General features: G+C 54.9%; 1 protein-coding gene across 3 annotated transcripts in view; it reads left to right on the forward strand.

Annotated features, from left to right (window-relative positions):
- Positions 1-13,847, forward strand: part of DDR1 (discoidin domain receptor tyrosine kinase 1) — a 305,588-nt gene that overhangs the window by 72,074 nt on the left and 219,667 nt on the right. For 2 of the 3 annotated variants that reach the window (XM_085632633.1, XM_085632714.1), the window contains exon 1: positions 5,599-5,619. The exons of the other annotated variant lie outside the window; for it this stretch is intronic. The gene's annotated coding sequence lies outside the window, so the exon portion shown is untranslated. Of the gene's footprint in view, positions 1-5,598; positions 5,620-13,847 lie in introns of those variants that run through there. 3 annotated transcript variants of the gene reach the window in all.

Raw genomic sequence — 13,847 nt, forward strand, 5'->3', positions numbered from 1 at the left:
ACTCTTGCTTTTGAAAAGTAAGAGTGCTATATACAAATATTTAATAAACAAATTCCTGGACACAGTTTGGTGTGATTCACTTACTCCATACCGAGTACTATGACATTGCGTGTGCGGTGCGCCCTGCCAGCATCATAGCTCCTTGTGAAACCTTTGAAAATTGAATGACACCAGAGTAGTTAGTTCTCGTGCATTGCAAGGTGGCTGAAGTGTCGTGCTCTGGGCGTGCTCTAGGCGTGCTCTGGGCATGCTCTGGGCGTGCTCTAGGCGTGCTCTGGGCATGCTCTGGGCGTGCTCTAGGCATGCTCCCTAGGTATGCTCTAGGCATGCTGTAGGCATGCTCTGGCCGTCCTCTAGGTATGCTCTAGGCATGCTCTGGGCGTGCTCTGGGCATGCTCTGGGTGTGCTCTGGGCATCCTCTGGGCGTGCTCTGGGCGTGCTCTAGGTGTGCTCTCGGCACGCTCTGGGTGTGCTCTGGGCGTGCTCTAGGCGTTATCTGGACGTGCTCTAGGCGTGCTCCCTAGGTATGCTCTTGGCATGCTCTAGGCGTGCTCTGGACGTGCTCTGGGCATGCTCTGGGCATGCTCTGGGCGTGCTCTGGCCGTGCTCTAGGCATGCTCTGGACGTGCTCTAGGCGTGCTCCCTAGGTATGCTCTAGGCATGCTCTAGGCGTGCTCTGGGCGTGCTCTGGGCGTGCTCTGGACGTGCTCTAGGCGTGCTCCCTAGGTATGCTCTAGGCATGCTCTAGGCGTGCTCTGAGCGTGTTCTCCCCTTCTTTTCTACCTGACTACATGAAGGGGGTGCAGCTGCTGTGTGCCAAGCGTGCCTTTGGCGAACATCTCACATTCAGTCAGGCCTGGCCTTTCAACAGACATTGCATTGTATTCTGGGATTGAAAAGCTTCTGCTAAGGTTGTGACTGTGGCTCAAAGATCCCAGCAGGTAAGTGCCGGTGGGTAAGAAGCCAGCATTAGCCGAAGGTTTCCCACAGAACAACGAGGCTCCCGCAGGGGTGGAAAGTCTCGTGTCCGGTTTTCACCACTCTCCCACGTGCATGGTGACAACACTCTTTTCACAGGTACCTGTCACTACACTTTGCGTTGAACTTAAAGCCTCGGGTGTTTGGCAGGTGGCCTGCTATCGATACAGACTTCTTTGAGAAGGGGCTGATGTAGCACAGGGTTTTACCCATTCTGTGTCTGGGGGTAAATCCTGTAGCACAGGGTTTTACCCCTTCTGTGTCTGGGGGTAGATCCTGTAGCACAGGGTATTACCCCTTCTGTGTCTGGGGGTAAATTCTGTAGTACAGGGTTTTACCCCTTCTATGTCTGGGGGTAAATTCTGTAGCACAGGGTTTTACCCCTGCTGTGTCTTGGGGTAAATTCTGTAGCACAGGTTTTTACCCCTTCTGTGTCTGGGGGTAAATTCTGTAGCACGGGGTTTTACCCCTTCTGAGTCTGGGGGTAAATTCTGCAGCACGGGGTTTTACCCCTTCTGTGTCTGGGGGTAAATCCTGCGGCACAGGGTTTTACCCCTGCTGTGTCTGGGGGTAAATCCTGTAGCACGGGGTTTTACCCCTTCTGTGTCTGGGGGTAAATTCTGTGGCACAGGGTTTTACCCCTTCTGAGTCTGGGGGTAAATTCTGTAGCACAGGGTTTTACCCCTGCTGTGTCTGGGGGTAAATCCTGTAGCACTGGGTTTTACCCCTTCTGTGTCTGGAGGTAAATCCTGTGGCACAGGGTTTTACCCCTTCTGAGTCTGGGGGTAAATTCTGTAGCACGGGGTTTTACCCCTTCTGTGTCTGGGGGTAAATTCTGTAGCACAGGGTTTTACCCCTGCTGTGTCTTGGGGTAAATTCTGTAGCACAGGGTTTTACCCCTTCTGTGTCTGGGGGTAAATTCTGTAGCACGGGGTTTTACCCCTTCTGAGTCTGGGGGTAAATTCTGCAGCACGGGGTTTTACCCCTTCTGTGTCTGGGGGTAAATCCTGCGGCACAGGGTTTTACCCCTGCTGTGTCTGGGGGTAAATCCTGTAGCACTGGGTTTTACCCCTTCTGTGTCTGGAGGTAAATCCTGTGGCACAGGGTTTTACCCCTTCTGAGTCTGGGGGTAAATTCTGTAGCACGGGGTTTTACCCCTTCTGTGTCTGGGGGTAAATCCTGTGGCACGGGGTTTTACCCCTTCTGTGTCTGGGGGTAAATCCTGTGGCACAGGGTTTTACCCCTGCTGTGTCTGGGGGTAAATCCTGTAGCACGGGTTTTTACCCCTTCTGTGTCTGGGGGTAAATCCTGTGGCACGGGGTTTTACCCCTTCTGTGTCTGGGGGTAAATCCTGTGGCACAGGGTTTTACCCCTGCTGTGTCTGGGGGTAAATCCTGTAGCACGGGGTTTTACCCCTTCTGTGTCTGGGGGTAAATCCTGTGGCACGGGGTTATACCCCTTCTGAGTCTGGGGGTAAATTCTGTAGCACGGGGTTTTACCCCTTCTGTGTCTGGGGGTAAATCCTGTGGCACGGGGTTTTACCCCTTCTGAGTCTGGGGGTAAATCCTGTGGCACAGGGTTTTACCCCTGCTGTGTCTGGGGGTAAATCCTGTAGCACAGGGTTTTACCCCTTCTGTGTCTGGGGGTAAATCCTGTGGCACGGGGTTTTACCCCTGCTGTGTCTGGGGGTAAATTCTGTAGCACGGGGTTTTACCCCTTCTGTGTCTGGGGGTAAATTCTGTGGCACGGGGTTTTACCCCTTCTGTGTCTGGGGGTAAATCCTGTGGCACAGGGTTTTACCCCTTCTGTGTCTGGGGGTAAATCCTGTGGCACGGGGTTTTACCCCTTCTGTGTCTGGGGGTAAATCCTGTGGCACGGGGTTTTACTCCTTCTGTGTCTGGGGGTAATTCCTGTGGCACGGGGTTTTACCCCTTCTGTGTCTGGGGGTAAATCCTGTGGCACGGGGTTTTACCCCTTCTGTGTCTGGGGGTAAACCCTGTGGCACGGGGTTTTACCCCTTCTGTGTCTGGGGGTAAATTCTGTGGCACGGGGTTTTACCCCTTCTGTGCCTGGGGGTAAATTCTGTGGCACGGGGTTTTACCCCTTCTGTGTCTGGGGGTAAATCCTGTGGCACAGGGTTTTAGCACTTATCGTTCACGATTCTTATGAGCCAGTCACCTCACCAGGCTTTGAAATAATTAAACACTTCCTAAACGTCAAATATGAATGCAATATTCCCAGCTTCTCTACAGTGTATTCATTAATTAAATCAGGCCTAAAACGTGCTTCAAACCTCTGCACCTTTAATCCAAACACACAAACCTGGGGGAACAAAAGGAAGAAGACGCCTTTTTAGTGAAAGTCCTTAACAATAAAACTCAAGCAGAAGAATCCCCGCCCAGTCCTTCCTGCTTCTACCTGGTGTAACACAATTACTCTGGCCTGGTTCCTTCAGAAAGAAATCAAAATTGCCTCTTGTCTCCCACTTTCCTTTCTTTGAATAGCAATTTAGCTTGTGCTGTGCAGGTGTTTATATGTACACTGAAGGGCGCTGTTTCCCTAATACTGGTGGTGTATTGGTTATTCTAGGTTTAAACCTAAAACAGGATGGCCTAGCTGAATCAGGGGGGTTGGGTTCTGCATCTGGGATTGTTAAGGGTAAAGCAGGGGGACTGGGTGCCACGTGTGGTGGCAGTGAGGGCAAAGCAGAGGCTGTGAGTGCAAAACTTGGTGGTGGTATGGGTAAAGCGTTGGGTGTGAGTAATGCACGTGGTGGTGGTGAGGGTAAATCAGGAATGTGAGTGCAGAAAGTAGTGGTGGTGAGGGTAAACTGGGAGTGTGAGTGCAGAACGTGGTGGTGGTGAGGGTAAACCAGGAGTGTGAGTGCAGAACGTGGTGGTGGTATGGGTAGAGCAGGGGGTTTGAGTGCTGCATGTGGTGGTGGTGAGGGTATATCGTGAATGTGAGTGCAGAACTTGGTGGTGGTATGGGTAGAGCAGGGGATGTGAGTGTTGCACGTGGTGGTGGTGGTGAGGATAAAGCAGGGGGTGTGAGTGCTGCATGTGGTGGCGGTGAGAATAAAGCAGGGGATGTGAGAGCTGCACGTAGTGGCAGTGAGAGTAGAGCAGGGGGTGTGAGTGCACCATGTGGTGGTGGTGAGGGTAGAGCAGGGGGTGTGAGTGCTGCATCTGGGGTATTAATGGTAAACCCGGGGTGTGAGAGCAGCTTGTTGTGGTGGTAGTAAAGAAAGGAGGGTTAGTGCTGCATGTGGAGTTGGTGAGGGTAAGTGCTCCTTGCGATGTTGTTAGGGTAAGGCTGTGGGTGTCAATCAATCAAGCAATCAATAATTTGTAGAGCGCACTACATACCCGTGAGGGTCTCAAGGCGCTGGGATGGGGGGGGGGGCGCTACTGGTCGAACAGCCAGGTCTTGAGTAGCCTCCTGAATGTCAGCAGGTCTTGGGTCTGTCATAGGCTCAGAGGGATGGTGTTCCAGGTCTTGGCGGCGAGGTGGGAGAAGGATCTCCCGCCGGTGGTTGTTCTTCGCATGCGAGGGACGGTGGCGAGTGCGAGGTCGGCAGAGCGGAGCTGGCGGTTGGGGATGTAGAAGGAGAGTCGTCCGTTGAGGTAGGCTGGGCCGGTCTTGTGGAGTGCCTTGTGTGCGTGGATGAGGAGCTTGAAGGATTTCCTCTTGTTGACAGGGAGCCAGTGCAGGTTTCTCAAGTGGGGGGTGATGTGGCTGTGGCGTGGTAAGCCGAGGATCAGTCGTGCAGAGGCGCTTTGGATGCGTTGCAGACGTTTGATGAGCTTGGTTGGAGCTACCGCGTAATGGGCGTTTCCGTACTCAAGTCTGCTGCTGACGAGGGCCTGGGTGACTGTTTTTCTTGTGTCTGTCGGGATCCACCTGTAGACCTTAAGGAGCATGCGAAGGGTGTTGAAGCAGGAGGAGGAGACGGCGTTGATTTGCTTGGTCATTGAGTGTTGAGTCGAGGATGATTCCCAGGTTGCGTGCGTGGTCAGTGGGTGTCGGGAGTGCCCACAGTGCCGTCGGCCACCAGAAGTCGTCCCAGGCTGAGGGGTTGGAGCCGAGGATGAGGCCCTCCGTCTTGTCCGTGTTCAGCTTCAGTCGGCTGATCCTCATCCAGTCCGCGACGGCCTTCATTCCTTCATGAAGGTTGGATTTGGCGGTGATGGGGTTCTTGGTGAGGGAGAGGATCAGTTGAGTGTCGTCGGCGTAGGAGATTATGTTGAGGTCGTGCTGTCGGGCAACGTGTGCGAGCGGGGCCATGTAGATGTTGAACAGTGTCGGGCTGAGGGAAGATCCCTGGGGTACGCCACAGATGATCTCGGAGGCTTCGGATTGGAATGGAGGAAGGCGGACGCTCTGGGTTCTGCCGGAGAGGAAGGAGGTGGTCTATTCCAGAGCCTTGTCTCGGATTCCTACGGCGTGGAGGCGTGTGCGTAGTGTGCGGTGGCAGACGGTGTCGAATGCAGCGGAGAAGTCCAGGAGGATGAGGGCCGCGGTCTCACCGTTGTCCAGCAGGGTCCTGATGTCATCTGTGACGGCGATGAGGGTGGTCTCGGTGCTGTGGTTGCTGCGGAACCCTGACTGGGAAGGGTCCAGGATTCTGTTTTCTTCAAGGTATCGGGTTAGCTGTCTGTTGACGATCTTCTCGATTACTTTGACTGGGAACGAAAGTAGAGAGATGGACCGGAAGTTCTTGAGGTCTCTAGGGTCCGCCTTTGGTTTTTTGAATAGGGTGTTGATCTCTGCGTGTTTCCAGCTCTCTGGGAAGGTTGGGGTCTCGAGGGAGAGGTTGATGACGTTGCGCAGGTGGGGTGCGATGGAGCTGCTGGCTTTGTTGAAGATGTGGTGCGGGAGTGGGTCTGACGGGGAGCCGGAGTGGATTGTGCTCATAGTCTTGATGGTGTCATCGAGGCTCACGTTGGCCCAGGCTAGCAGGGGATCGTGGTCGATGGTGTGCGGAGATTCTGTTGTGTTGATGTCTGTTGGGGCTGTCTGGGTGTTGAAGCTGTCGTGGATGTCTGCTATCTTGCGGTGGAAAAAAGTGGCGAGGGAGTCGCACAGGGCTTGCGACTGCGGGATGTCGTTGTTGTTGGAGCTGGGGTTGGAAAGTTCCTTCACGATGTTGAAGAGCTCCTTGCTATTGTGTGTGTTGTCGAGGCGGTCTTTGAAGGAGGTCCTCTTGGCAGTCCAGATGAGTCCTGCTGTGAGTGCTGCACGTGGGGCTGGTGAGATTAGTAAGAGCCAGTGCCTTACATGATGGTACTGCGAGTGGGAGCAGTGAAAGCGAATGCTGATTGTGGTGATGGTAGGCCCGGTAGAACCCTGTGATGCACACGATTGAGGTAAGCCCAGGGATATCTTGTGATACACATGCTTGTGGTAAGGCTAGCGGTAGCTTGTGATGCACATGGGTAATGCTATCTTGTGATGTACACATGCACAAGGGTGTGGTAGGGCCAGTGTTAGCTCGTGATTCACACGCTTGTGGTAAGGCTAGCGGTAGCTCGTGATGCACATGGGTAATGCTATCTTGTGATGCACACATGCACAAGGGTGTGGTAAGGCCAGTGTTAGCTCGTGATGCACACATCCACAAGGGTGTGGTAAGGCCAGTGCTAGCTCATGATGCACACGCTTGTGGTAAGGCCAGCGGTAGCTCATGATGCACACGCTTGTGGTAAGGCTATCGATAGCTCATGATTCACACGCTTGTGGTAAGGCTATCGATAGCTCATGATGCACATGCTTGTGGTTAGCTCGTGATGCACACGGATGTGCTGAGGCCAGTGCTGGCCCTCATGGGCCTTGGCCTCTCACACTGGCCTTTTTTTGCTCGAGCCTGGGCAGCGCATGCGCTGCTCTGCGAGGCATGCTGTATTCAGGTATGGATGTGAAGCTCCGCCCACTCTCCGCCCATATTTATCATTGTCTTGCGTCATTGTCCACTGTGAACTGTGGCTTTTCATTGGTCAATAGGCTTAGTAGTCTCTCTTTAGTACTGCCTTGTCTCATTGTAACCTCCCATGAGCAAAACCCCTGTTACTTGTGTTGTTTCTCAGTAGCCTTTTATACCAGCCTCCGAGCTTTATTTTCTCAAATAGGTTTCTCCTGCCTGCAACACTTTTTTTTAATCTTATATCACGGACGCCGAACGCATTTGCAATGCAAGAGGTCTCGCATTTGCGAGAGTTGAAGAAATTGGAAGTGTAAATGACAAGGCCTTTTATTCATCTGTTTTAAAAGCAACACATAAATACAAGGCCGTGTCATTTGAAATGCCAATAGCTCAAACTTTCGTGAATGCGAGACCTATTGCATTGCAAATTCTTGTTATAGCTTCGGAGTCAGGAGTCCCTCAGGGGCCCTGGCCTCCCACACTGGTCTATTGATAGCTTCGGAGCCAGGAGGCCGAGGTCGCGCCAGAGGCCGCGAGCCTGAAAATAAAGAGTAAACAAGACCCATGTGCCGGACACAGGGACACCAGGATCAGGACCGTACGTCACTGACCCTATCATGTGTACAAGGCACAGGTCCAGCCTCCAGGGGGCGCTCCATGCAGCGCAGACACTTAGACGAGTATTCCACAGGAAACCACTTCACGCCTCCAACATGCCCCCTATGGACCACTCCATGCCGCCGGCAGACCCACAGGAGACCGCTCCATGCCACCTGCAAACCTTCAGGAGACCGCTCAATGCCACCCGCAGACCCCAGGAGACCGCTCCATGCCACCTGCAAACCTCCAGGAGACCGCTCAATGCCACCCGCAGACGCCAGGAGACCGCTCCATGCCACCTCCACACCCCTCAACAGATCGCACATGCCACCCGCAGACCCCCAGGAGACTGCTTCATGCTGCCTGCAGACCCACGGGAGACCGCTCCATGCCACCTGCAAACCTCCAGGAGACCGCTCAATGCCACCCGCAGACCCCAGGAGACCGCTCCATGCCACCTGCAGACCCACAGGAGACCACTGCATGCCACCTGCAGACCCACAGGAGACCACTGCATGCCACCTGCAGACCCACAGGAGACCGCTCCATGTGATGCCACCTGCAGACCCACAGGAGACCGCTCCATGCCACTTGCAGACCCGCAGGAGACCGCTCCATGCCACTTGCAGACCCACAGGAGACCGCTCCATGCCACCTGTAGAGCCACAGGAGACCGCTCCATGCCACCTGCAGACCCACAGGAGACCGCTCCATGCCACCTGCAGACCCACATGAGACCACTGCATGCCGCCTGCTAACCCACAGGAGACCACTGCATGCCACCTGCAGACCCACAGGAGACCACTGCATGCCACCTGCAGACCCACAGGAGACCACTGCATGCCACCTGCAGACCCACAGGAGACCACTGCATGCCACCTGCAGACCCACAGGAGACCACTGCATGCCACCTGCAGACCCACAGGAGACCACTGCATGCCACCTGCAGACCCACAGGAGACCGCTCCATGCCACCTGCAGACCCACAGGAGACCACTGCATGCCACCTGCTAACCCACAGGAGACCACTGCATGCCACCTGCAGACCCACAGGAGACCACTGCATGCCACCTGCAGACCCACAGGAGACCGCTCCATGCCACCTGCTGACCCACAGGAGACCACTGCATGCCACCTGCAGAACCACAGGAGACCACTGCATGCCACCTACAGACCCACAGGAGACCGCTCCATGCCACCTGCAAACCCACAGGAGACCACTGCATGCCACCTGCAGACCCACCGGAGACCACTGCATGCCACCTGCAGACCCACAGGAGACCACTCCATGCCACTTGCAGACCCACAGGAGACCGCTCCATGCCACCCGCAGACCCACAGGAGACCCCTCCAAGCCACCTGCAGACCCATCACCAGATCACTCCATGCACCCACAGGAGACCGCTCCATGCCACCTGCACAGCCCCTGGAGACCACTAACTGCCTGGTGCAAAACCCTCAGGAGACCGCCTCATGGCACCTGCCGACACCCAGGACACTGCTCCACTTCACCTGCAGACTTCTAGGGCACCACTCCATGTCACTCCTATATCCAATGCCACCTGTACACCCCCAAGACACCACTCCATGCCACACCTCCATGGCACATCTCCATGCCACCCGCACAACGCCTGTAGACTGCTCCATGCCACAGACACACCCCTTGGAATGCTTCACGAGGTGTGTATACTTCTACAAGGGGGCATTGTGAGGTGTGAACACTTCCACTGCCCCCGGGAGAGCTCTACACATGCTCATGTCTGTCCAGATCCTCTCTCGGCCCTCTGTGCCCCGCTGGTCTCCTTGTCTCAGTGTCCTCCAGTAATCCTCGTCTGCTGGATTCTTGAATACCCTCTTCTGTAATCTCTCTTGGGGAGTCTGTGGGCACGCTGAGGTGTCTGTGGGCACGCTGAGGTGTCTGTGGGCACGCTGAGGTGTCTGTGGGAATACTGAGGTGTCCGAGGCATGCTGAAATGTCTGTGGTGCTGAGGTGTCTGTGGGAATGCTGAGGTGTCCGAGGCATGCTGAAATGTCTGTGGTGCTGAGGTGTCTGTGGGAATGCTGAGGTGTCTGTGGGCACGCTGAGGTGTCCGAGGCATGCTGAAATGTCTGTGGTGCTGAGGTGTCTGTGGGAATGCTGAGGTGTCCGAGGCATGCTGAAATGTCTGTGGTGCTGAGGTGTCTGTGGGAATGCTGAGGTGTCCGAGGCATGCTGAAATGTCTGTGGTGCTGAGGTGTCCGTGGGAATGCTGAGGTGTCTGTGGGCACGCTGAGGTGTCTGAGGCATGCTGAAATGTCTGTGGTGCTGAGGTGTCTGTGGGAATGCTGAGGTGTCCGAGGCATGCTGAAATGTCTGTGGTGCTGAGGTGTCTGTGGGAATGCTGAGGTGTCTGTGGGCACGCTGAGGTGTCCGAGGCATGCTGAAATGTCTGTGGTGCTGAGGTGTCTGTGGGAATGCTGAGGTGTCCGAGGCATGCTGAAATGTCTGTGGTGCTGAGGTGTCTGTGGGAATGCTGAGGTGTCCGAGGCATGCTGAAATGTCTGTGGTGCTGAGGTGTCTGTGGGAATGCTGAGTTGTCTGTGGGCATGCTGAAATGTCTGTGGTGCTGAGGTGTCTGTGGGAATGCTGAGGTGTCTGTGGGAACGCTGAGGTGTCCGAGGCATGCTGAAATGTCTGTGGTGCTGAGGTGTCTGTGGGAATGCTGAGGTGTCCGAGGCATGCTGAAATGTCTGTGGTGCTGAGGTGTCTGTGGGAATGCTGAGGTGTCCGAGGCATGTTGAAATGTCTGTGGTGCTGAGGTGTCCGTGGGAATGCTGAGGTGTCCGAGGCATGCTGAAATGTTTGTGGTGCTGAGGTGTCTGTGGGAATGCTGAGGTGTCCGAGGCATGCTGAAATGTCTGTGGTGCTGAGGTGTCTGTGGGAATGCTGAGGTGTCTGTGGGCACGCTGAGGTGTCCGAGGCATGCTGAAATGTCTGTGGTGCTGAGGTGTCTGTGGGAATGCTGAGGTGTCCGAGGCATGCTGAAATGTCTGTGGTGCTGAGGTGTCTGTGGGAATGCTGAGGTGTCCGAGGCATGCTGAAATGTCTGTGGTGCTGAGGTGTCTGTGGGAATGCTGAGTTGTCTGTGGGCATGCTGAAATGTCTGTGGTGCTGAGGTGTCTGTGGGAATGCTGAGGTGTCTGTGGGAACGCTGAGGTGTCCGAGGCATGCTGAAATGTCTGTGGTGCTGAGGTGTCTGTGGGAATGCTGAGGTGTCCGAGGCATGTTGAAATGTCTGTGGTGCTGAGGTGTCCGTGGGAATGCTGAGGTGTCTGTGGGAATGCTGAGGTGTCCGAGGCATGCTGAAATGTCTGTGGTGCTGAGGTGTCTGTGGGAATGCTGAGGTGTCCGAGGCATGCTGAAATGTCTGTGGTGCTGAGGTGTCCGTGGGAATGCTGAGGTGTCTGTGGGCACGCTGAGGTGTCCGAGGCATGCTGAAATGTCTGTGGTGCTGAGGTGTCTGTGGGAATGCTGAGTTGTCTGTGGGCATGCTGAAATGTCTGTGGTGCTGAGGTGTCTGTGGGAATGCTAAGGTGTCTGTGGGAACGCTGAGGTGTCCGAGGCATGCTGAAATGTCTGTGGTGCTGAGGTGTCTGTGGGAATGCTGAGGTGTCCGAGGCATGTTGAAATGTCTGTGGTGCTGAGGTGTCTGTGGGAATGCTGAGGTGTCTGTGGTAATGCTGAAATGTCTGTGGTGCTGAGGTGTCTGTGGGAATGCTGAGGTGTCTGTGGGCACGCTGAGGTGTCCGAGGCATGCTGAAATGTCTGTGGTGCTGAGGTGTCTGTGGGAATGCTGAGGTGTCTGTGGTAATGCTGAAATGTCTGTGGTGCTGAGGTGTCTGTGGGCACGCTGAGGCATCGCCGTTTCCTAGCGGCCTGAAACCGACACATACCCTCGAATCATGGCGCACTTGGGCAGGCACAGTCTGTGTTGGAGAGCCTTTCCCCAAATAAGAAGCAGTAAAGGTGGCAGCCCCATGGCAGGTGGGTCCCTGGCAATGCCTGTCAGCAGCAGAGACGCCGTCAGTGCCCAGCCAGGTGCCCCCCACCTCTAGAAGCAGCTGTGCTGGGGCAGTGATATTCAGAGCACGCGCCCCTCTCATCCTGGGGTCTACCAGGGTCACCTGGTGACCCTACTGATGCTGCTGCCAGCTGTGATGGTGAAGTCACCCCCGCCCCTGTGCCATGACTTGTGATGTGCTCACTCTCTCCTGCCAGCTGTGCCAGTGGAGCCCCCCCTCTGAGACGCCAGCTCCGCCCCTGGCAGCTGTGCTGGTGAAGCCCCCTGCTGGTGATGGACGGGTGCCATCAGTTCTGAGGCACCCCCCTGAACAGCGCCCTCCCTCGTGCCCCTGCCAGCTGTGCTCCCTGAAGCCGTCTAGTTTGCCTCTCACAGCTGTTTAGTCTTGGCAGAATAATACAAAATAATTTATTGGCATGAGAAGCCGGACAAGTATTTGCACAGTAAGTGATACACAAAAGACACACTCGTGTGACCTCCGAGGCCATAGTGTTGTCTTCCGGGTCATGTCCCTTCAGTATCACAGCAGGTGTCGCTGCCTCGCCTCTGCTTCCGGTTCGTATTTTATGTTTGTGGCACAGTTGGAACTCTTCTGTTTTTCTCAGGATGTATTTATTTTCCTCAATGAAGATGTAGAAAGTCAAGTACCAGTTGCTTCTCTGCAAGGGGTCGTGTAGGAGCCGCGTGCCAGTGCATTGACCTTGTGCTCGAGATACAAAGTGAGCGAGCCTTGCACGCGTGCGTCTCTCACCATCCCCAGTGTGCACGTGGTATGGGTCTAGAGGTAGTGTGGCCGTGGTATGTGCCTAAAACTGCCTATAGGTAGTGTGGCCGTGGTATGTGCCTATAGGTAGTGTGGCCGTGGTTTGTGTCTATAGGTAGTGCGGCCGTGGTTTGTGTCTATAGGTAGTGCGGCCGTGGTTTGTGTTTATAGGTAGTGCGGCCGTGGTTTGTGTCTATAGGTAGTGTGGCCGTGGTATGGGTCTATAGGTAGTGTGGCCGTGGTTTGTGCCTATAGGTAGTGCGGCCGTGGTTTGTGTCTATAGGTAGTGTGGCCGTGGTATGGGTCTATAGGTAGTGCGGCCGTGGTTTGTGCCTATAGGTAGTGCGGCCATGGTTTGTGCCTATAGGTAGTGCGGCCGTGGTATGGGTCTATAGGTTGTGCGGCCGTGGTTTGTGTCTATAGGTAGTGCGGCCGTGGTTTGTGTCTATAGGTAGTGCGGCCGTGGTTTGTGTCTATAGGTTGTGCGGCCGTGGTTTGTGTCTATAGGTAGTGCGGCCGTGGTTTGTGCCTATAGGTAGTGCGTCCGTGGTTTGTGTCTATAGGTAGTGCGGCCGTGGTTTGTGTCTATAGGTAGTGCGGCCGTGGTTTGTGTCTATAGGTAGTGCTGCCGTGGTTTGTGTCTATAGGTAGTGCGGCCGTGGTTTGTGTCTATAGGTAGTGTGGCCGTGGTATGGGTCTATAGGTAGTGTGGCCGTGGTTTGTGTCTATAGGTAGTGCGGCCGTGGTTTGTGTCTATAGGTAGTGTGGCCGTGGTATGGGTCTATAGGTAGTGTGGCCGTGGTTTGTGCCTATAGGTAGTGCGGCCATGGTTTGTGTCTATAGGTAGTGTGGCCGTGGTATGGGTCTATAGGTAGTGTGGCCGTGGTATGGGTCTATAGGTAGTGCTGCCGTGGTTTGTGCCTATAGGTAGTGCGGCCATGGTTTGTGTCTATAGGTAGTGTGGCCGTGGTATGGGTCTATAGGTAGTGTGGCCGTGGTTTGTGCCTATAGGTAGTGCGGCCATGGTTTGTGCCTATAGGTAGTGCGGCCGTGGTATGGGTCTATAGGTAGTGCGGCCGTGGTTTGTGTTTATAGGTAGTGCGGCCGTGGTTTGTGTCTATAGGTAGTGTGGCCGTGGTATGGGTCTATAGGTAGTGTGGCCGTGGTTTGTGCCTATAGGTAGTGCGGCCGTGGTTTGTGTCTATAGGTAGTGTGGCCGTGGTATGGGTCTATAGGTAGTGCGGCCGTGGTTTGTGCCTATAGGTAGTGCGGCCATGGTTTGTGCCTATAGGTAGTGCGGCCGTGGTTTGTGTCTATAGGTTGTGCGGCCGTGGTTTGTGTCTATAGGTAGTGCGGCCGTGGTTTGTGTCTATAGGTAGTGCGGCCGTGGTTTGTGTCTATAGGTAGTGTGGCCGTGGTTTGTGTCTATAGGTAGTGCGGCCTTGGTTTGTGTCTAAAGGTAGTGTGGCCGTGGTATGGGTCTATAGGTAGTGCTGCCGTGGTTTGTGCCTATAGGTAGTGC

This window comes from Triturus cristatus, chromosome 1_1, assembly GCF_964204655.1.
Source record: "Triturus cristatus chromosome 1_1, aTriCri1.1, whole genome shotgun sequence".
Classification (NCBI taxonomy): Eukaryota; Metazoa; Chordata; class Amphibia; order Caudata; family Salamandridae; genus Triturus; species Triturus cristatus.